Source organism: Amia ocellicauda, chromosome 13 (genome assembly GCF_036373705.1).
Source record: "Amia ocellicauda isolate fAmiCal2 chromosome 13, fAmiCal2.hap1, whole genome shotgun sequence".
Classification (NCBI taxonomy): Eukaryota; Metazoa; Chordata; class Actinopteri; order Amiiformes; family Amiidae; genus Amia; species Amia ocellicauda.
Genome location: NC_089862.1, coordinates 26,487,991 through 26,511,604, shown reverse-complemented (window position 1 = coordinate 26,511,604; position 23,614 = coordinate 26,487,991). Strand labels below are relative to the sequence as shown.

At 34.3% G+C, this 23,614-nt stretch overlaps 1 protein-coding gene across 6 annotated transcripts in view; it reads left to right on the top strand.

The window, feature by feature from the left end:
• Positions 1–23,614, top strand: part of LOC136766680 (receptor-type tyrosine-protein phosphatase delta) — a 634,939-nt gene that overhangs the window by 197,818 nt on the left and 413,507 nt on the right. For all 6 annotated transcript variants that reach the window (XM_066720365.1, XM_066720369.1, XM_066720368.1 and 3 more), the window contains exon 5: positions 3,889–3,986. The gene's annotated coding sequence lies outside the window, so the exon portion shown is untranslated. The remainder of the gene's footprint in view (positions 1–3,888; positions 3,987–23,614) is intronic.

Sequence of the window (23,614 nt, the reverse complement as noted above, 5' to 3'; positions counted from 1 at the left end):
GTGGGATGTGCTGGACAAACAAGTCAGATCCATGGAGGTCCCACCTCGCAACTTACAGGACTTAAAGGATCTGCTGGTAACGTCTTGGTGCCAGATACCTCAGCACACTTTCAGAGGTCTAGTGTAGTCCATGCCACGACGGGTCAGGGCTGTTTTGGCGGCAAAAGGGGGACCTACACAATAATAGGCAGGTGGTCATAATGTTATGGCTGATCGGTGTATATATATAACCATGTACCAGGTTTTTGGTTGGTTTAAGCAGTTAAAAATCACTGAATGGAGTCTTCTTGTGTTCTACATTAATGTCTGGAATAGACTGTGAAGTGAGGAGTAAAAAACAGTGAACACATTTACCTCAGGAAAGATTCTTATTGAACCACTAAGTTCGTCTTGAGTTCATCTGCTGAATTTGACTTCTCTTGTTACTTTCGTAGCAGATCCAGCTGTAGAATGCCGGGTCAAACAATTTTTTCCCCTTCTAGCTTTGGAAGTTGCAAATGTGTCAATACTACAAATTAGACTGTGCACTACTAATTTCTTGGTGTCTCTTCCTTTCATCCACTCTTCCAATGGTTGTTTAACCCGTAAATTAACACAAAGTACTACATGAAAGACTTTGCAATATAAAGTGAGAGAAATATGCAGTTTAAACAGATATATACCAAAATGTTGACAGCAGTGATTCATACTATATTTGTGTTGAGGTTCCAGTATGTTTTAGTTTGCTTTAAAAAAATAAAGATTCTGAACCTTGACCTAAAGAAGTGTCAAACGATTATATAAAGTAATTGACCAGTTTCATTGTATCTGTTACAGTATATTGCCTTGCACAAAGCACTCATTTAGTTAAACCATGACCTATAATCTTAGTAAACAATAACCATTTTAAAAGTGTCGTACTGGAGTTTGGTTAAATGCCAGTCCTTAGGATTTATTTTTACATGCCTATCTCCTGTGAATTAAATCCAGTTTTTGTAATGCAGTTTTCGTCTATGAATTTAATATTACAAAATAGAGCTCATGTACCCTAAATGCTGTATCACTGGGAGATTTCCCTTTTATAAATATATTCAATGAATAAACTGCATAAACAGTGCAGATGCTGCTGTAGGATACCAATGTCTTTTTATGTATTCATTGGCGGCCCACTAACAAGAAGAACAACCCTGGAGCTGTTTATATCTGAACACAGAGATAATCTTTTGGGATACTGAACAAATAATGTGATTAATCTTATATTCCAATGACTTAGCCTACACTTAACTCAACATGACGATATATTTTTAAATGTGTAAATTGTTAACCTAAGAAGCAATAAAATATTAGATTACTTTTGCATAGAACCTGTGTTATTAATAATCAGTCCATTGTAACCGATGGTTTCTCAACTAAAACAACTAGTTATGTATTTGAAAATGATAGAAAATAAATACACATTCTGCAATATCACACTGTGGTGATACAATAGATTGTTAACATTTTGTGCAAATGCAATTATGTAACGTGTATTCATGTAACATTCCTAAACAAGTTATGTCTCAGCATATTGTAGAATATCTCCATCCAGCTTCTGTTGCTCACAGTTTTCTATTTTTACATGTCTCCAAACAACACAGCAATACCCCTTAACATTAAAGTGCTGCATAAATGACAGTTTCACTGACACAACAGGAGGATCTGTTGACTGGACAATGCACCTTGTTCTATGCAACAGTTCAATTATCTAAGAACGTGTTCTTCAATAAGGGTGACTGCTTTACCAACAGGGCATGTAAAACAGAACCTTTTCACACTTCAGCAGGGTTGAATTTCCTGGCATGCTACACTATAACTTTGGGCAGCCTTGAATACTAAACCCTGTTTAACAATCTGATAGCAAAGCACAATTCTGTTGGTTGCACATTTGTTTTCCCTTAGTTTTTGCAATTCAAAAATGAGTGTTAAAATAAGAACAAACCAGATGGCACGGTAAAGACCTTTCAATTGCACTCACAGCTTCTTCTTTAAAGATGAATCATAGGCACTAACTGTGTCCTTTTCCTTTGTCTGTTTCACTCACTTTAAAACAACTAATTTATCTCAAGCACAGATGATAATGTCGCCTTGTCTCCACGGCTCAACACCATGCACATTAATATTGGATGCATTTTGATGAGAATAAATAAATACATGAATTAATAAATTAATAATAATTTCACGGTTCCGCATCTGACACAAGCAAAAGTACATTTTGTTCTTCATAATCAAGCTGTGAGCGAAACACGATGAACTTTATCAAGCAATATGAGCACTGTGATTTTTTTATATTTGTGATTAGCTGTACAATAAATATTACTTACATAAAAATCAGCATACATGCAACATTTAACAAGAATGGCTCCTGGCAGCAGTTTTTGAATTCTAATTTAATCATTACTCATTTTGTCACTTAAATTAAAAAAATAAAATAAAATCATTAGTCAGCTTTTAGCTGGCAGCATGTTTTGCTACAGACCATTTAAATGTTTCTTTCTTAGTAAAAGTATTCTTATTCTTAAGTTTCTCTGCACTACTTATTTTCCTTATGTCTTCATTATCATTGTTATAAGCTTCAAATGCATTTGAACTAATATTAATATTGTAGTCATGAGAGAGATTTCCACTTGTTTCAATATACAATATACAGCATCTCTTTTTGAGGTGTCACACCAGCACATCTTATTTAATCTTCTATGGCTTTTTATATCTCTTGGGATCCTTTCTATAGCTTCCTTTGTCCATCTTTGATCATGTTCTTTCAGTGTGTCCGGCCCATTGCCATTTTAAAACCATCACTCTTTCAATGATGTCAAATACTTTTGTTTGTTCTCCAATCCATTTATTTTTCTCTGCCTCTTCTTGGTATTCCAAGCATACATCTTTCCATGCTTCTTGGTGTTATTTCCAGTTTCTTTGTATAGTGACTACATTTCAGAGCTATAAGTTAGCACTGATAGTATGCATTGATATATATCTATGTGGGCAGCAGTGTGAAGTAGTGCTTAAGGCTCTGGACTCCTGAGTGGAGGGTTGTGGGTTAAGTCCCAGCTTGGAGACAGTGCTGTTGTACCCTTGAGCAAGGTACTTTACCTAGATTATGCCAGTACACACCCAGCTGTATAAATGCCTGATAGACTAGACAAGATAACAGATTTACTTGATTATATGCATTATTATATTTCTTAGCAGACATCCTTATCCAGAATGACTTACAATTGATTACATTTTTCTTTTACATACAATTACCAGAAATATGTGATGTAAACATAATTGTTTCAAATTGATTAGAAGCCAGTCCCATCCTATCAAAACCAGTGGGATCCTTTGATTCCCATGGAGAGGAATGAAGGTTATTTCCACACTTTGAGGGGGGATAATGGTCCACAAATAACAAACTAGTACATATTTTGCCATCAAATGTGTCTTGTAATTCACATAACAAAAACCTTTGTACTGGTCAATGTCATACTTTCATATTGTGCTTAAACTTTAGGGAGATGTTATAGATCCAGCTACAGTTAATAACTATAATATATTATTACTTTATGGTAAAATTGTTATATCAACACCTTAAACCCTGACCTTTTTGTTAGGTAGAACAATCTAAATAGCGTTTATATGTTGGTGTGTCCTACATATCAAGAACAGATAAGAGAGATTTTATTGTAATGTTAATATTTTTGCAATTATCATATTTGTTTATGTATATCATTCATTTGTATTACTATAGAATTAGGTCTGATTTGCATAAGGGTAATTGGCACTGTTAACATCTGTTATTAATTTTTGTCCATGTATAATTATACATTTCTTTAATGAAGAATTGCATAAATGTCTAAATCTGAACTTTTTTTTTTTTTTTTTTGGTAGGTGGGAATATAAGTGTACTGCTCTCCTGGCCTTTGAAATGTGTACATCTGGCAGGATGTTGGCACCAGCATAAACTGTTTCTGAAGCCTCAACTCTGGGTAGGCCATACCTATTTACAAATTAGTTTAGACTGCCTGACTGTTGTTCTATATCTGACATGCAATAAATTCTAATGGTTGGTCAACAATAAAAGTTGAGCAAAATCATGTTACCAGTGTAAATAAATGACAGTTGTAAACTATGTTGTAGTGTTTCCATCTGAGCAACGTAAGTACATGACATTCCATTTTCCACAATGTGTTGTTTCCAGATGTTGCTATTTTGCAGGATTTGCTATAGATGTTTTAGAATCTGTATTTTTAGATATGTTACAAAATTAAATAATATAACTTTAAGTGACTAATATTGTGTACAGATGTGTAATATCTTCATTTGCATTTAGAACAAATTTCAAATATAAGAAATGTAATGGTTAAAGCTACTGATGAGAGAGCATATGCAAAATTAAATTATGTATGAATGCTGCCTGAAGTTTTAAAATATTGAATAATATATACTTTTATTTAAAAACATGTTTTATATTAGATGTATGTGTATACAAAGAAAGAAACTTTAAAAAGTTAGTTATTATTCCGTTTTACCATTTCTACTAAATTCTAAAGAGAAACACTTTCATCTCTATCCTTATAATAAAGTTTGATCTTTTTTTCTTTTATCTCTCCAGCCTTCCAATCCCTGTACAATTTGCTTAATCAGTTATTTATTCAGGCCATCATGTTAGAAGAAATTAATTTTCCGAAAAAGTCTAAACTTAGGGGAAAAGCTTTTAGCCAACCTTATATTTTAGGATGTGTGAAGGGTAAAAATAAATGTCAGTACTTTTAGGTAACTTAACAGCATACATTTGACCGGCAAACTCAAGTTTGAATTGAATATGAAATATGGTTAGGATTTAACTGTGTGTGTGAGCCTCTGGTGAATATGCAGAGGTTGAGGTGTTTCTTTTTCCTCATGATCTTGGCTAATTAGTAAGATCTTACACCTCCAATGCCCAGCAGCTCAGCAGACATTTGCAATTTTATGTTTTTTAATAAGCAAATTTTTGAAGAAACCCCATTGTAATGTCTTGCATATCAGTGAGATTCTGAAGGAGTTTATTTGTAGTCAAACCACCTAAGCTTGTTTTTTATTTTTTGGCAAATGCCCTTATCCAGAGTGACTTACAGTTTACACAAGTATTACAAAAGTGCATTAATACAATTCAATACAAAATTCAGTTTAAGTATTAATAGAAAGTACAATTTAAGAATTACAAAAATGCAGAAGTACAGTTAATATAAAATACAAAGCATATATCCTAGTTCAAAGAGGAAGCAAGTGCAGAAATTATGCAGTGAAGTCCTAGGTTTAGTTACGATATTACAAGTACAGTCTGAACAGAGGTGTCTCGAGTGGTCTCTGAAAGGAGGTCAGGGACTCTGCCGTTTTGACTTCAGTGGGAAGGTCATTCCACCACTTAGGGCCCAGGGATGAAAAGGAGCGTCTCTGAAGGAAGGGGAGTGCAGAGGAGGCAAAGTTAGTCTTCTGGTACAGCAGGACCGGAGAGGTCTGGAGGGAGTATAAGGAGAGATGAGGTTCTGAAGGGAGCTCGGTGCAGTCTGGTCGAGTCCATGGTAGTTAAGAGTGACAGTCTTGAACTGGATGCAATCCAAGATCGGGATCCAGTGAAGGGAGCGGAGTAGTTGAATAGCATGTGTGAATCGGGGCAGAGAGACACCAGACGAGCCGCAGAGTTCTGGATGAGCTGGAGCGTGTGGGTAATAGTTGCAGGCAAGGCCAGCCAGCAGGGAGTTGTGGTAATCCAGCCGGGAGAGAACCAGGGTCTGGATGAGCAGCTGAGTTGAGTAGTCAGTGAGGAAGGGGCAGATTCGGCGTATGTTGCTCAGGAAGAATTGGCAGGTGTGTGGAGATGTGCTGAAAGGAGGATAGAGTGGGGTCAAGGGTGACTCCTAGATTCTTAGCAGAAGAAGAGAGGGAGAGAGTGGTATATTCCAGGGGGACTGAAATGGAGAGATCAGTAGAAGGTGAAGAGGAGGAAGGAAAGAAGAGCAGATCAGATTTAGAGAGGTTGAGCTTGAAATTATGCAACTGCATCCAGAAGGAAATAGCAGACAGACAGGAAGAGATGCGAGAGGGGAAGAGGGGGTAAGAAGAGGGAAATGACAGGAAGATCTGGGCATCATCATGACATGTTTTATATATTGTGCAGTGTGTGTATATATATATAAATATATACACATACAATTGTAACATGCTTGGCCTTGCAGTGGATTGAAGGAGCAGTAATCTACATTTAATTATGGTTCTGAGCCTATTGGCAAAGTAACAGCAAGCAAGTATTGGATGGGGAGATTTTTAGTTGTTGTTGTTTTAGTTTTAGTTGTTGTTATATACTTTCATCATAAATATAGTTTGTTTTCATACATATGTGAACCATAGTCATGATAAACTATGGATTCTATACACATGCAGGTGTTACAGACAGTATTATCCTGATTGAAATGTTCATGCAGCACAGCATGAAAAGCCCAAGCCATTCATATTTCTGAAACTCAGTATGCCTGCCTACTGTTACATTTGTACTCGGTCAGTGGGAAATAAAATCACAATATAGAATGTCTCTTGATTTACCTTTGTTAAAAATATTAGCCTCAGATTAGATATGTCCAAATGAAAGACAACATTTTGAGAACACGGATATCGTATTGTGTTGACTTGCCCAGTATGACTCCGCTTCAGATGACAGATTGATCATAAGGGCATCATTCACTTAGATTCATATGCAATCTAGATACATATTATGCAAGAATATGATGCGCATGCTATGAAATACCATATTCACCAACCATGATAAGAGGTGTCTTTCAGCATGATGCATATTAAAACACATGTCTAATGCATGCATTAGCATCTGCTGAATATGCAAAATGTATGATAATGTATGCAAATGATGTGGAAAGATAGCACTAAGGAGAGTAATATGCACTTGGTATTGACTAAACTGCGGTAACCAGAAGGCATGCCTTAAATTGCATGCAATGTAGAACTGATGGAAAAGAGGTTTTATTAACTGAATTCCTTATTACAAAAGGCTGTCTGGCTTTAGAATGGAAAATATAGTGTTGTATTTGTATTTTGAAGTAATGGTTTGCTATTTTTTACACCCCTGGCTGACTCACACTGCCTGCACTCACTGTATCCCCATAAACTCAACTGATGAATGCTAGTTTATCATGCTGCTAATGTATTTGAAAGGGCTAAGTTTACAAATGAATGACAAAATCAAACAATCAGACGTACTGAAGTATAATTGTAAAGCAATTGTAGCCAACTCCAAGGTACTAGTCATTTACCTATGTACAGCGCTTTGTTAACCTCAGCAGAAGTGACTGGTCTTGTGTTTATGATGAAATTACCGATTGAAAGAACTCGGATAAGAGTTATCCTGGTGATTCAGTATCCTTGCCAGGGTTCTGCAATGTGTTCAGCATACTCAGTATTCTTTGTCTAAGTAAGTACCTCATATTTTAAGCCTAATACAAATTTGACCAATATTGACGTTCTTAGGCTGCACTTCATTCCTCCAACTGCAAGGTGGTCATGTAGTCTGCTTAATTAAACCACTCATTGATTAATAATCTCCCGATTCCTATAATCATCTCAATTAGTCATTCTGTTAACGGTGCATTGGCGCGTTGATTAAGCGGCAGCAGCTATGGACATTTATTTAAAGGGACATGCATCCCATTATTACTAATATGTCTTATTCAATATTATTTCTTATAATGTGTAAATAAATCATTTAAATATGTCAGTTTGCTAGTAGGAACACATCATTTGTCAAAAATTTAGTAAAAAGCAACAACAAAATCTGATTCCCAGAGCAATCGATATAAAACACTGAAATCATAACATCAGTGCTGTAACATATACATTACAAAGACAGCAATAATAATACTAGTAATATAAGGTTGTTTGCAGGCAGCACATTAGCTGTTACTCCCACATTTATTACATAGTTTGGGAATATCATTTTTATCAGGGAAATATTAGCACTTACAAATGCCTCTGTCATAACAAAAATAGCATATTTTGAGCGTTCATAACTTCCTTTTTCTTAGATTTATTTACTGGAGGAGGCCATCTTATAGCTATCAATCTCAGCCTTTTGTTTTCTGTGTTTATCTGATGATAAAAGCATATTGTTAACTTGTGTGGTTCCAAAGATACATTGCGAGTTGTGCAAAATAAATTATACAAAGTGTACAGCACACCAGGTGGATATTGTTTATTTTGTGTTTGCTCAATTAAATGCTTTTTGATTTCATGTACAGGTCTCTCAATGTTTAACTCATAATGTATTCCATTTACCTTTTATACTCATTCTAATTAGTTGTTATTTTTTAATTAGTGAAAACATAGTGTTTATTTTTTTTTTTTTTAATTGATTACTGTAACTGGAGTGGCTGCAAGTACATCTAGGACATAGCAGTTAGTATTAAAAAACACGTCACATAATGGCCCTACAGATAACATATTAATGGAGATAACTGAATTTTAGTCCCAGCTGTCATCATAGAATAACTTAAAGTTCATCATATTGTTTTCTCTGATACAATGCAATTACTTTTGTGGGTTATGATCTTTAAAATGATATATACAGCTTGCAAGCTAAATTAATGAACAGACTCCTGACGCCAAAATCCTGACTCCAGAGATTTAAGTTTCCAGACATTTAAGTTTCCTTTTCTTCTACTAAGAATGTTAATCATTGAATATTTGAGCTTGTTAGCTTTGTAAAGAGATATATGCCCGTCGAACAAAGTCAGTAGATAACCATGGAAACTCTTCAGCTCTGAATTAAAAGAAAGAAATACCAACAAAATGTAATGATTTATATTTTAAAAACTCTAGGGAGATAAAACACATAACAGGACAAGCCAAAAAGCTGAATAATACAAGGAAAGGAAGAACTCATTCGACTGGAACACAATACAATGACAGCTCACAACATTTATTTGCTTCAGAATTCCCCAATGGGGAAAAAGAAGAGGAATAACATTTTTAAAATATTTGTATCCTCTTATTTATTTTTTTAATTCTTAATCCTTGATTTCAAATACAAAACTGTATAATAACAATAATACTTATAATAACTTTGTTGGAATAATAATATTAGTGGTAGTAGTACTGATAATTTGTAGAAAAACAAATAACAAGTAAGGTATCCTGGACTGAGTTAAAATGGCTTAGTAGTGACATATTGGTCTTTCTGAAAGGAAAGGGTGGATGTACAGCTTTTTTTTTTTTTTCTTTGTTTGGATAGACTGCCCAGGGAAAAACCTGTGTCAAATGCTAAAAGAGACTGATGAAAAGCACTTAAACTGATGGAAAAATGTGTCTGCCTTAATTTCCATCCTTGTACAAATAGTAGGAACTCCATCTACACAGGGAATCGGTGATTCACTTTTCCCTTTAAAGCTTCATGACATGTACAAAGTACATCCATTTTTTTGTCATATTCTTTATTGATGTATTTTCCAACACTTGTGATCTTAATATTCATCATTTTTAAAATTTGTTTTACTTTTTTGTTTCTGCTGCAATGAAGAATTAAAGGCGGGTTGGGATGAGTTATTCAGATGTCCCAGAAAACCATATCAATCAAATTGTTTATTAACTTTATTAATCTGATTTACACTGAAAACAACTGTATTCAATACATATACATATTATTGCCAGTTTATTTGTGAATTCTTGTGGAAAACATAATCCAGTCTCCATCCAAAATGTTTGCCTGTTATATTATGGAATCTATAATGGATTAATATGTATACAGCACAAGTACGGAATGCTAAAATTGGGCAATATTTGTTACTAATAACACATTGCCACTAAGGGAGCTGTTATCATTACACCAAAGTGCTGCGCAACTTCAATAAACTTCCTCAGCACTGCAGCAGAGCATCAGATTTAATTAAAAGCAGTCAGAAGTAAACTGAAAAATTGTACCATAAAGTATCTTGTCCTGTGACAGGGGCTGATGGTAACAGCCTTGAAACCAATAATGAATTGATAAGAAGTACAGCCTGCAACTTGTAATCTGCTCTGTCAGATTTTAGCATTAGTTAAACTAGATTGATAGACCAATCACAGATTCACTGTCTCTAATCCCTCGATTGCTTCCTTCATCATGAAATCCAATGATGAGTCTTACAAGAGCCGGGATCTCAGTTCATTTATGCACTGCTTCACGTTTTCACACTGAGTCGTCAGGCCCAGGAAGTCACTCATTCCTTTACTGCTGAAGAGTTACTGTTTTTATTGACAGACAAGTGGCCTTCCCGGGTGTGGGAATGTCTGCGCTCAGCAGTGGAGTCCTTTCACAGCTTGTGAGTTATTGAAACCTTTGCTGCTGGAGGCTTTGTGAATAATGGTCAGATTTATTTGCAATGGGGTGAGGGCAGCATATATACTGCCACACTAGAATCACATATTTATGTCATTAAGTATGGCCCTTAGCCACAAACCATCCCACTAAGGCGATTACCATTCCTGTTAAAGTAGGCAGTTGTATAGTGCAAAAAAATCTAAAGTCTATCATACATATGACCATAGTATATCACTGACCATTCATCAAGGAAACATCTTGACATCTTACAGGCAGGGTGCAATCTCAGCCTGGAAGGCATACAGATTTTACAGGAAAGAGGTAACACAGTTAAAATTGTAGTTTCAAAAGAATGTAATACCCAAGTAAGTCTCCATTAATGTGAAAGAGTGTTTTCTCTTTTTGATCACTGATTAAACAAGCAAACAAACAAACAAAAAAACTGCAATTAAAACAATACCAATACTTCCATTATGGGCAGTATATCTCAAGCATTCCTTCATGAAGTACTGCCAAAAGCTACTGTTTTTTTTTTTTAATGTATATTTTTTTTAATTAGTTGAACATTTCATATAAATACATTTGATTGCAGCATTAATGGCATGGGTTGACATTTTAAACTGTATTGCTTTGGCTATTACATATACTACCCACGCAACATTCAAGGCCTACTTATATTCTTATTGAAAATTATAATTAAGGTTATAAGTAAGTATTGACTCAGGGGGGCTAGTAATGCTGCTTTATAAAGTTGATTTAAATTGTTCATGATGGTCCACAGTTTCACTCCTCATGTAAGCTATCACTTTATATCAGCATGATCATGAAGCTTTATTTTTTTTAAATCCAAAGAATTACAACCCCCATCAGTTAGAACTGTTTAAATATTATCCATGTTAAGAGAAATGCATCTGAGACAAGGTATGTTATATTCTCATGCACATTCATCTAGTGGATTTATAAAGATCTAATCACAATGCCAGGTGATCAACTCTCTGGGATACATTTGAGTACTCTACATCACCAGACAACTCCACTGTGTTGAATTGAGTATCTATATTTAATAGAAATCTCAAGCAAACAAAATAGTGCTTGAATCCTTCCAGAACGACTCTTAAGTCCTCTGAAATACTCTAGCATTTACCTTGCCAAGTGGGTATTAAGGTATTACATTTTGACTCCAAAGTCAAACATTCGAGTTTGAAGATAAATGACAGCCACAAGCTAAAAGGTAATTTAAAATAAAACAAACTAATAAATGCATACAAAGAGTGGACATTTGGTATATCCTTAACTAGTCTGACATGCACCTCTTAAGAGTACTGAGGTTTATCTAATATTAATACAGAAAAAAGATAAATCAATGAAGTAAGATAAATGCTAAAAGTGGTTGAAAACTGAAACAATAAAATGCTCTGAGAGGAAAATAATAATCAATACAAATAAGTCCCTCTTCTGCCATAAAGTAGTTACCATTGAGACATTTCCACAATTGTAATTCAAAGATGACTAAATTATATTCTCATTGTATAACTGTCACTAGAGGGCAATAAAGTTCATTAAAGCAGGTGTAATAATGAAATTAATTATAGTAGTAAATGTATTATATGCAACTGTCAAAAATGTTTCAAACATAAAATAAATAAATGCGAAGACAAAATGTGGTCAGTATCCCAACTACACAATTGTATCATAGTAGACATAGTAGAGTATAGCAGTATGCTGCTCTGATAAAGGGACATCAAAATCCAAGAAAAACATAGTAATTAAACTCAGTCAATTAGGTGATTGAGTCTCAAATGTATATAGTGCCTTTCATTACATACAGGTGTGCTTCACATCAACTACACTCACATGCATAGGTGGTTGGTTCTACCCATTATTGTGTTGGGTTCTGTTGTTTTCTTTCACCCTATATAGATTATGATTCAATTAAAATTCTTCTTATTACTTTCAAGGCTGTTCTTGGTTGCTTGAACCTTGCCTTATTATGCATGTATTAATGTCAGAGTTTGGTTGATTGATGAAGTCATATTCACTGTAAATAACTTTAATAAATGTGTTGCACAGGAAATCACAGAACTGCACATCAGCAGTGATGTCATCTGTGAGTTGCATTTTCTTATTGTAATGCTGTTTAAAAACCTCCTAAGGAGAAAAAGTCACGTGCAGCATAAGGTCAGTTCTTACTTTACACCTTGCAAATCTTTGTCTTTGATGCTTTTCATTTAATGCTGTCATTGTGAGGGAAGCATTAAACAGATTGATATTTCATCATTACCTATATTTCTATAGTAAAAGATGGCATTTATTTCAGAACTCCGCTGGAGCTTTATTTCTTTTCATTTTTCTCAAGTCATAAAACACCATGCAGCATTTTGGGTAACTGAGCACAGTGAGAGAAGTGGGAAGAGTGTCATTTAAATCCAAATTGGACTTTATAAAAAATACAGTAGCTCGATGTTTTATAAAATGAAGTAGTAGTTTTCTTCTGCTCTTTTTGAAATCTGATAAAAGAATGACTCTTGTGATTCACTGGCCACCTTTTACACAGTTTACCAGTTTATAAACTGTCTCTATGCACATGTAGTAACTAGTTTATAAGCTATCTGTCACTATTTATAAGCCAATGTGACAAACCCTCTCACTGTGGGAGCTGCCAGGAAAGCGTGGGTCAGCAGGCCAACAGATTTACACCATGGGTCCACAACTGTCAAGGACTTCTGAAGCAGGCTGGCAGAGAAATCAGTTGTACAAAGCAATTACATTTGTATTTATAATTCTTCAAATTTAATTCTATGGAAAAGGAAGATATTGGTAATTAACATTTATTTTATTTTGCATGATCAAATTGTGATTCAGAATAAAATAAATAACTTGTTTAGACCCATAAAATCTTATTAAAATCAAAGTAGTGGATTGTGAACTGTACTTAATTTATTGCTACACTAATCATCGGTACTTATTTAGTTCTAGAATAACTTCCAAATGAAATATGCACGCAGTCCCGCATAAATTCCACGTCAGTTATATTCACCTGCCAAAAACTTACTCTTTGTAAAACATGAACTTGTCTTTTTTTTAAATCTATTTATCAGATTATTACCCATCCGTATAAAAGCTTTATGAAAAACATCACATTAAAATCATATTTGATAGACATATCATGTGAAGCAGAAACCTTCCTGCCTGCTGTAATTTATGAAAACCAGAGCCCATGGCATGAGAAATCAGAACCCATAAGAGATTTAAAAAGGCAGTCATTTAATAGCCTTACCTTTGTAATGACATATGTTTAATATACTATTTTTGAAATATGACTTTGTGGTAATGTGCTTTAAAACAGTGGATGAGGTTATATATGGAAACATGTATACCTTTTAATCATTTTAAGTGTATTTTTGAGTCATGTTCACTTCGTGCATTGTTTGTAGGTCTCCGTTTCATTTTCTGTAAATACAAAGCAATTTTTTCACAAATATGACCTTAATGTAATATTCTACTATTTTCTCCATTCACAAAACTACTTGCAACATGTTTGCTTGTACACATGAATGTAACACATGCACCGTCCCAAATTAAAATAAAACACATAAGGTGAATAGTTTTAAATCTTGAGTATTTTCTCCCATGAATACATGACTGCTTCAAACACCACCAGAGCTGATGTGGTTTATAAAATTATTGCAGAGTGAATGCATTTCTGAAAAGCCACAGACTACCAAAAACAGGAAGGTATATAAAAACTACAGTACATCTTTCCCTGTTAATAATCTGTGGTGAAGAACCCTTCGGTTCCCTTATTGTGTTTAACAAGTTCTTGTTGAAGGACTTCTTCAGGGATTTTAAAGATTTTAAAGGAAATGTAAAACTCCCCATGCTTTAACATGATGTCACCACCAAGAGAAAATGTGCTCCAGTAGCTTTGCTCTTTATTTAATAAGGTCTTTGGTTTCTGTGCCATGTTTCGCCTTCCAACATTTCACAGAGAACATAACAATGCATTATTAAAGACACTTTTAGTCATGCATCATTGAATCATCTTTTTAGTTAACATTTTAGTCCCATATAACGTAATGGCCTAAAAATAAAAACCTAGTTCATCTTTTTTTTTTTGTTCTTTGTATTAAATTATTTATTTTCAGATTCAGATATTTAACCATTTAAGTTGACCTGCTGGGAACATGTCAGATCTGTTCTATACCGATCAAAATCTGAACAGATGTTTGTTAAAAGATGACATTAACTTATCAGGAATTAATAGCAGAGGTGTAAAAAGTAGTTGGAAGTCATACTTAAGTAAAAGTTAAAATTGTCTCAAAAACTTACTCCAGTAAAAGTAAAATGTCTCCCATTCAAAAAGTACTTGAGTAAAAAAAAAAAAAAAAAAAAAAAAGCTACTTTCAAGAGTACTCCATTACCAAAAGTAAAAGTAAATTGTGATTTTAGTACTAAAGTGAATGTGCATGTGTTTGTGTGTGAGCCTTATGAAGAGGGCACACAAGAGATTCATTTAATGTTTTAATCCAACATTTTATTTTCCATACATTATCAAGGTATTTTATATTTATGGTTCCTCAATTTTATCTTGAAGAAAACCACATCCAACAAAAATAAATGTTATTTAGGTACATATCTGGAAATTACATTAATTTGTATTCAATATTAACAAAGGATAACATTGGGGGATTTATATAATAGCCTATTTTGAGTTTTCTTAGCAAACTCACTGTTCACACACACACACACAAACACACCCAAAAGAGTTGTATAATAAAACACAAAACAAAATAAACAATATAAAATATGTACCCCTGTAGTGTTATAATTTGTTATATTTGTTCTAATGTAATGTATCACTGGGGTGCAGGAGACTGGGTTTGAATCTCAAAACTCCCCCGGATGTTACTAAATATATAGATAGATATAGATATAGATGAATATAACTTGTATAACTGCACTGCAGCATCTTCACTCCCATGAGGTGCTGGCCCAAATAAGGCAAAAATATATAATTAAAAATTGATTCTGTAGCCGCACTCTCACTTATTAGGTATTTAGACAGGACTCTTGTATTACAAAAGTTTCATTTTATTGAATAACAACGCCTTTCGTCACTACTGTGTCTTCATCTGGGCTATAAATACCTAGTAAGTGAGAGTGTGGCTACAAAATCAATTTTTCATTAAATATATAATTATAAAATGTGATGTTGTCCTTACGCATGCCATCTTAAAAACCTTTGTTTTATATAAAGTGTAAACATCACCATGGACATGATTTTGGAACCTTTTCTCATACACAATTGTACTATTTATATCATAAAGTGAATAATAAAGTTAATATGTAAAAATAGCTGCTGTGATGTTCACCCACACATTGTCTTTTTAATGGATTTGTTTGTCTTTTAATGTACAATGATACAATAATGGATATTGCAGTGCCTCATTAATTAACTTCTCGTCGTCCACGCAGTTTGTTATGGGGGGCATGCATATACTGTGCGTGTTTCCTCGTGGGTTTACATCACTTCTGATTGGTCAGATTCTTTCCAGTCGTCGCAAAATAATCTAGAAAGAAGACCGTTTAAATCTTAGCGATCCTATTGTAACTCCTATTGAAATACAGGCAGTTATATGATTTCAGTGTGAAAAAATGTTTGGGGCAATGCGTGAGACTTGAGAGCTATACCTGCCACAAGAATACAGGTCACTGCACCGCTTTACAACATGGACTATTCATAACCATCTCGAAAACAAAACGATATGCTACACAACTACATGCACAATACCCATCGTTCTAATGCAACACAAAACAGCTGCTAATGACCAAAATAACACTTCCCCATGCCAATACAATGCATTTCCATTTGCGGGAGGCAAACAATACTGTACACTGCACTACACGACTTATCGGTGCACTGCAGTATTTGCTTAGGTCACCTTTACTGTTCTCTAATTAATAGTGTTACTTATAATTTTGTGACTGTCCTTCTTGAGTTGCCTGTTTGGTTATGAGAATTTGATGTGTCTATGATAGACAGTATTGATTGGTAATCAACTTTCACAACATAGCAAGCTGCACTATAAATAAACCAAGAAGCAGGGAACTCCTTTTTTCCCTTGCCACCGAAAGCATGACGAATCATTAACACCCTTTAATGTAGTACATATAGGTCACTGTGTTAGGTCAAGGACATGTGTTTGAAGTCTGCATTGACTCATCAAATGGAAGCAGTGCCATGAGAAGCTTGCGACGACTGAAGGAGGATCATATATAAATAAATGGTTGTGCCTTGCCTGCAGGTGAAACATTTTGTGTTTGATTAAAACCATTGAGCTTAAGCTGACAGGCTGGTGGTAGAGGACAAAATTCCCAGCCTCCTTTCCACCATAGACTGAGAAAGTGTCTGGATCTTTGTATCAAATGCTTTAAAATGATGGATTTTAATATTACAGATTCAATTTGAAAAATTCTGTTTTGCACTTCATTGCGCTTCATTGTCATTGCGCTTCAAAAACAGAAACTGTTTTTTTTTTTATTCTCTAGGCACAAATAGGATTACCACAGTTTATGTGAAAAATGTACTGTGAAAGAGAACAGTGGGCAGTTAAAACATTGCTAATTAATACCCCTGGTACAAGAGAACCTTTGATTATTCTAAGGTATTTTTAGCAGTTTTCCAGAATGTGGTGTTCCAGTTTTCTGTAGAAGAATAAGGCATTTGAAATCACTTCTATCTTGTCTTCAAAAGCATGCTAAAACTTTACAGCACAAAACACAGAGCCATTAGAGAGGACCTTTAGGGATCACGATCAGTCTTTCCAGGAAGTTGTCATTAAAGAAAAGATCCAGATATATTTGATGTAGAAACAGCAGGACTTGAATTCTGTCAGAAACAGAACAATTTGCTTTTCTAGTGCATTGTCCATTCGATGTGCACATTGCTCTGCATGTGTGGGAGAATAACCCATGCTTTTTGGGTGGTTGGGCTTACATATTTAGGAAATAAAAATATTTGATACAAATAAATAAAATGTACCTGTCATAATACTTAATACTTAATTACTTAATTTTAAAAAAAAAAGGTTCAATAGCAAAACAGATTTCCATCCATGCTTCATAGTGGACATAATGAGCATTCCTCTTGACATGGTTTCATATTTTATTTTTGACTTACATTTTTTCATTCACATATTATGTAGTGAATTTCTGGTTTGTGTGGTTGCGTTACTAAGTGTTCAAATGTATTGTCTTAGGCTTTATTGTATACACACACAATTCACAGATGCTATTCCATTCCTTCATTGCTCTTTTATGCTTTAATTGGGTGTAAATGTAATATAATGAAGACAATAGAATACTTGTGCAAATTTAGCAAGGTTGCCATGGAAACCTAAATATGAGTTTGGGGGAATCCAGAAGGGATTAAAAAAGCTTAAGCTCCTTACTAGATAGTCAGATTTTATAAACTCAGAATCTGTGCTAGACACTATTGTCTATGATTCCTAAAGTATGTCCATTGCAGGGTTGTTTTACTAATTACCTCTAACTGCTAAGGATAATCTTTAGATACAATTTAGCCTCGGAATAGAAGGACCTCACATTGACCACCTTAACATTAAGCAATAGCATTACTCCTTATCTAAATATGTCTTACTTAAGATAAGTGATCACAATTTGTTAAGCAACCAACTATGAATATTTAAGCAATATAATGCCACACAAAAAATAAAATAAAGAAATACATAATGTATGCTGCATATCCATTGCTTAGAGGTCAAATGGATAGGTTTACATAAAGCAAGTCAAGAGGAGATGGATAATGCCACATTGCATCATTTATTTATTATTATTATTATTATTATTATTATTATTATTATTATTTCTTGGCAGATGCCCTGATCCTGGGCAACTTACAACATAAGTGCAAAACAAAGTGCAAAAATACAGTTAAGTAAAAGTCTTGAGTAAGTGCCGGAATGAGGTCAAGGACTCTGCTGTTTTGACTTCAGTGGGAAGGTTGTTCCACCATTTAGGGACCAGGGATGAGAAGGAGTGGCTCTGGAGGAAGGAGAGTGGAAAGGAGGCAGAGTTAGTCTTCTGGCGCTGGAGGAGCGCAGTGGTCTGGAGAGGATGTATGGAGAGACGAGTGTTTGAATGTAACATGGTGCAGTGTACCTTCAGACACTCGTTTAGTTTTTACATATGGACTATGGAAAATGTAAAGTCTTTGCTAGTAGATTTCCCAGGTGAGACATTGTTTTGCACTGTAACAGATGTATTGTAACATACAGTTACGTCCATAAATATTTGGACAGTGACACAATTGTCATCATTCTGGCTCTGTACACAACCACAATGGATTTGAAAGGAAACAATCAAGATGTGTTTTAAGTGTAGACTTTCATCTTTAAGTTGAGGGTAGTTACATCCAAATTGGGTTAATGGTGTAGGAATTACATCAATTTTTATATGTGGTCCCCCAATTTTAGGGGCTCAGAAGTATTTGGACATACTAACAATCATTAATTAAATTGTGAGTTTCAATACTTGGTTGCGGATCATTTGCAGTCAATGACTGCCTGATATCTGGAACCCATAGACATCACAATGGGTCGAATGGCCTCCTCTCGTTTGTAAACTTTGTTTGTAAACTTACTCTTAGAAAAGTTTTTAAGATCTATTTTGTATGGATTAATAGCCAGTTTATATTTTATATAGGAGTTATGTAACCATGCTTACTATTCTGACTTCCTGCAAGTGTATATATATATATATCAATTATATAATGGAACTGTGGAGCTGATCTTTTCTTTATCTGTATTCAACTGGGAACTATTAAATTTGAAGATGTAAACCTCTGAAATATTCATACAAGATTTATACAATATATATGAATTTTACATTGGAAAAGTTTGCACATGCAACAAAAGTCTTCTTGTGATGTCTTTCTCTTTGCAAAAACCAAGAAAACAAAGCTGGATTAAATTCTCAAACTACTTTTTTTTATCTCTACAGAGGGTGTGAGCCTACAAATTGAAGATCTTGGTATACTGTGGATTTTGTTTTAACTGTTGGTGATCTACCAATACTTAATTAATGTGTTTTTGACAAGAAACACCAAGTTCCCACTCATTCAAGCTGCTAAAGCACCCTCTTCCTTTGACCACAAGGAATATTTTTCCATTCTGACTGTATGAATGGAATATTAAGGCCTGACATTAAAACTACAGCTGAGGTATACTTTCCGTTTATGATAGTAATTTGCATGTTAAGGCTATTGATAATTTATGTAAATATAATTTTGTCACCCTTTTTCAGTAAATTAAAAAATGCATCCATTTAATTATTAAAAATTGAATATCTCAATAACAAACAAATAGCCATAAGATTAACACCATGGCTTTCACGTGATAAACATGAGAGAGAGCAGAATCTTTCAGGAAGTTAAGGCTATAAGTCACACATTTAATTGTCATTTGTATTCCTTTTTTAATTTCCTCAGAAATATTTTTTCTGTATCAGTAAACACTGTATTTTTCGTGTTTAATTTTCTTCTATTAATATGATATGAATCATGAAGCTAGCATAAAAATGTTTTATCTGATAACATGACTGATTAAGCAGCACTTCAACTATGCAAAATTATGACTACTCACCCTTAGGGAATTAATTTGCTACACTTAAAATTAAAAATAAAAAGCATACCGAGAACAATGCCACATATACTGTAATGTTTTTGTCTAAAAATGGGCTTTTGTACTTTCTGTGGATATAGTTAATCTCCAGACAGCTGTGAGAAAAATAAAGTTCATGAATCTAACTTGCAGAATAATTTCATTTTCCATTTTAAGAGATATGAAAAGGTTGATCTTGTCACTCACCTACCCATGGTTATTCCTTCAAGAAAGTTAATTTAATTCCTATTTTCGAAATTGCTTTGGTTTTCAATTCATCATGAAATATTTCCATTTGGGTGATAACTATTGCTTTTTAAATGGAAATGCATTTTTATCAATCTATCCTATAGCTGCTTAGATTCATGTGGTTGGGAAAAAAAAACTGTTTAAGGCCATCAGATCAAGCACCTCTTTGGAGCACTTGGGATGGAGAATACAAAGTTTGCCTTTCTGTCAGACAACATTAAAAAAGCAAGCTGTTGGTTTGTTTTTCACACAGAGGACATGTTAGAAATTCTAGAAATTCACTTAGAAATAGAAATAGCTTAACTCTTCCATTGCTTAGAGGTCAAATGGATAGGTTTACATAAAGCAAGTCAAGAGGAGATGGATAATGCCACATTGCATGATTTATTTATTTTTTACATATGGACTATGGAAAATGTAGTCTTTGATAGTAGATTTCCCAGGTGAAACATTGTTTTGCACTGTAACAGATGTATTTTAACAAATAGTCAGGTCCACAAATATTTGGACAGTGACACAATTGTCATCATTTTGGCTCTGTACGCCCCTACAATGGATTTGAAAGGAAACAATCAATATGTGTTCTAAGTGTAGACTTTCATCTTTCATTTGAGGGTAGTTACATCCAAAACCCCCCAATTTTAGAGGCTCAAAAGTAATTGGACAAACTAACATAATCATTAATTAAATTGTGAGTTTCAATACTTGGTTGCAAATCCTTTGCAGTCAATGAAGTCTGGAACCCATAGACATCAATGGTGTGTTAAGTTTATTTGCATTTCAATTAATGTTTTGTAGATTTTCTAACTATTGTGAATATATAGTTTTTTTTTAATTAGTTCAAATAAATTGAATTGGCACTACTACTACAACCACTTCTGCTACTGCTGCTGTTATTGATACAACTACATATCATGACACAATTTGTGATTTCTACACATACATTTGAATTTTGGAATACATTTTCAGGTTGAAATGACGTGTGTCCCCTTCATTAAACCTGCTTTCTGTTGCTTCATCTTCTGTTTCATGGGATCCAGTTGAAGGAATTATGACTCATTTTTTTAAAACGGCAAATACACTTTCATCACCTGTGTTTAACAATCATAAAGCTGGAATGATACTGATTATAATAATGAAATAACAGTGAACAGTGAAATTAGTTACTCTGTGTGCAGAACAAATAACATTACATTTATTTTAAGTGAATTAATGCCAAATAATCATTCCACACCTTCAAGAAACCCCCATATGTTAAGGTGGGACAAAACAGTGTCATACATAATATTATTATTCATTTTAGAAAATGTGTTTGAAAGTTTACAATGACTCTGAAATTTAAATAAATTAAATCCTAGTTACATTACTTCCAGGACTGCGGTTATTATAGTTCTTAAGTCTATGGTTTGAATATTGCATATATTTATGTGCCTTCCACCAGCTGGTAGTGGCAATTAATTGCAGCAACCCCAGCCCGACTGACCAATTAAAGTGCAGTACTGGATCAGCTGATCCCCAGAGCCGACTTATCACAGCAATAATACAATACAGTGCAGTGCTCCACTCAGAGATGTACTGATTATTGTACTATTCAGATGTGCTGTTACAGTGTGGTGCCTGTTGTATGTAATAGTATATGTTACAGTGTGACCCCTGTGTATGTAATACTGGGCACACAACACTGCTTTGGCGTGGGGGGTCAGTACTAGTCCATATGTTATGTAAGTACATGCAAGACAAGCTGTGTGCTGCTTGTTTGACTGCTCCAATGCACTGGTTTGTTGGAATGGTATTGTAGCATTATTAAGATGTTTCCCATCATCCTGTTATATAATGAATGAATAAATCAGAGCAGCAAGGTAGAAGCTTGTTTATTTTATTGAAGTCCTGATTTACCCTTTAAATCTTTCTTTGATGACCGATTTCAATCCCAATACTTGCTGAATTCTTCTTTCTACTGAATTCTAGTCCAGTCTTGATTAATATATTTTTAATAAAGCATCGAAGAATGGGTTAACATTTTGATTGGGTCTGGTCCTAATTCCTGTCTTTTTGAGATTTTTTATACTAGTATTTACTTAGTGCTATCATGCAAGAGGGGACCTAGGTTTAGATCAAATGATACACATGTTATAAAAAAAAAATAACATTTGACATGAATCAATTACAGACAAGCATGACTTGTGTGTGTATGTGAGAGAATATGTATTTTTGTAGGTGATTAAATGTAAAATGTCAAATGTTTACATTTTAAAGAGGTGAAACAACGGTGATTACCACCACCGTTGTTTCCAAGTGAGACATAATAATGAGCAAAGGTCTCCGGGAGAGGTAATACATCTTCCCTTAGGCTTTTTCCATTTTCTCCCTCTTAGATGAGCAGTTGGAATAAATGGGCCTTTTAAATTCCTATCAATCACCACAGGTGTTCTGCATGGAGCCCTATTGCATTAAGGCCCTTGTATTCAACCATGAATACCCTTTTCACCTTTTCTTTTCTTATGTATATTACACCTACACAATGAAATCCACAACATAAAAATTGATTATTTATCAAAAACAAAAACCCACCCTTCAATCATGTTCAACAAGTTATAAATATTCTATCACACAACAGTCTTCTGTCAGTCTCTCAGAAACCTTAATATCACAAGCATTTCCATCCGATCCAAACTGCAGGGAGCGGGCTCTGAAGTCTCCATGACAGCAAAGCACTGCTCAGTGAACCAGGCGAAATCTGCACACTTATTAGTAGGGCTGCATATTTATTATTCAAGCACCCTACATAAACAAGCCCCACAGCAGGCACACATGCATCGCCATTTTTGTCTTCAGCAGTGGAATACAAAAAAGAATGAATAACATTTCATCCAGTCTTTCCTGATAGAACTATGTATACATTTGAAGTTTAACCAAAAGATGAGTTTACCTGGGAACTGTACGTATCTTTCTTTTCTGATCAATTATAACAGTCAAAACACATTTCCTCAGTGGGTTGAATGCCAGCCACCTAAAAGAAATCTAAAAGTCACTTTAAGGTTTTTTTTAACATTTGATGCTTTACAAACCACACCACGAAGGGTTGCGATAATCAGTTGCAATAGATTACATCATTTAGAATAAAATCCAATGTCTAATGCGGAGGATATAATTTTACAGAGATAAGATGATGTTTCATTTTTAATTTCAGCTTCAGCAATATGTATATTTCGTTAAATGAACTACACATCGTATGCAACTGTGCTTAAAATTAAGTTCTGATGATGACAATGTAATGATGAGAAAAGCAGTGAACAATAAGAAACAAAAGCTCCTGTCCCAGCAAGGGTATTTACCTTTTAGTAAG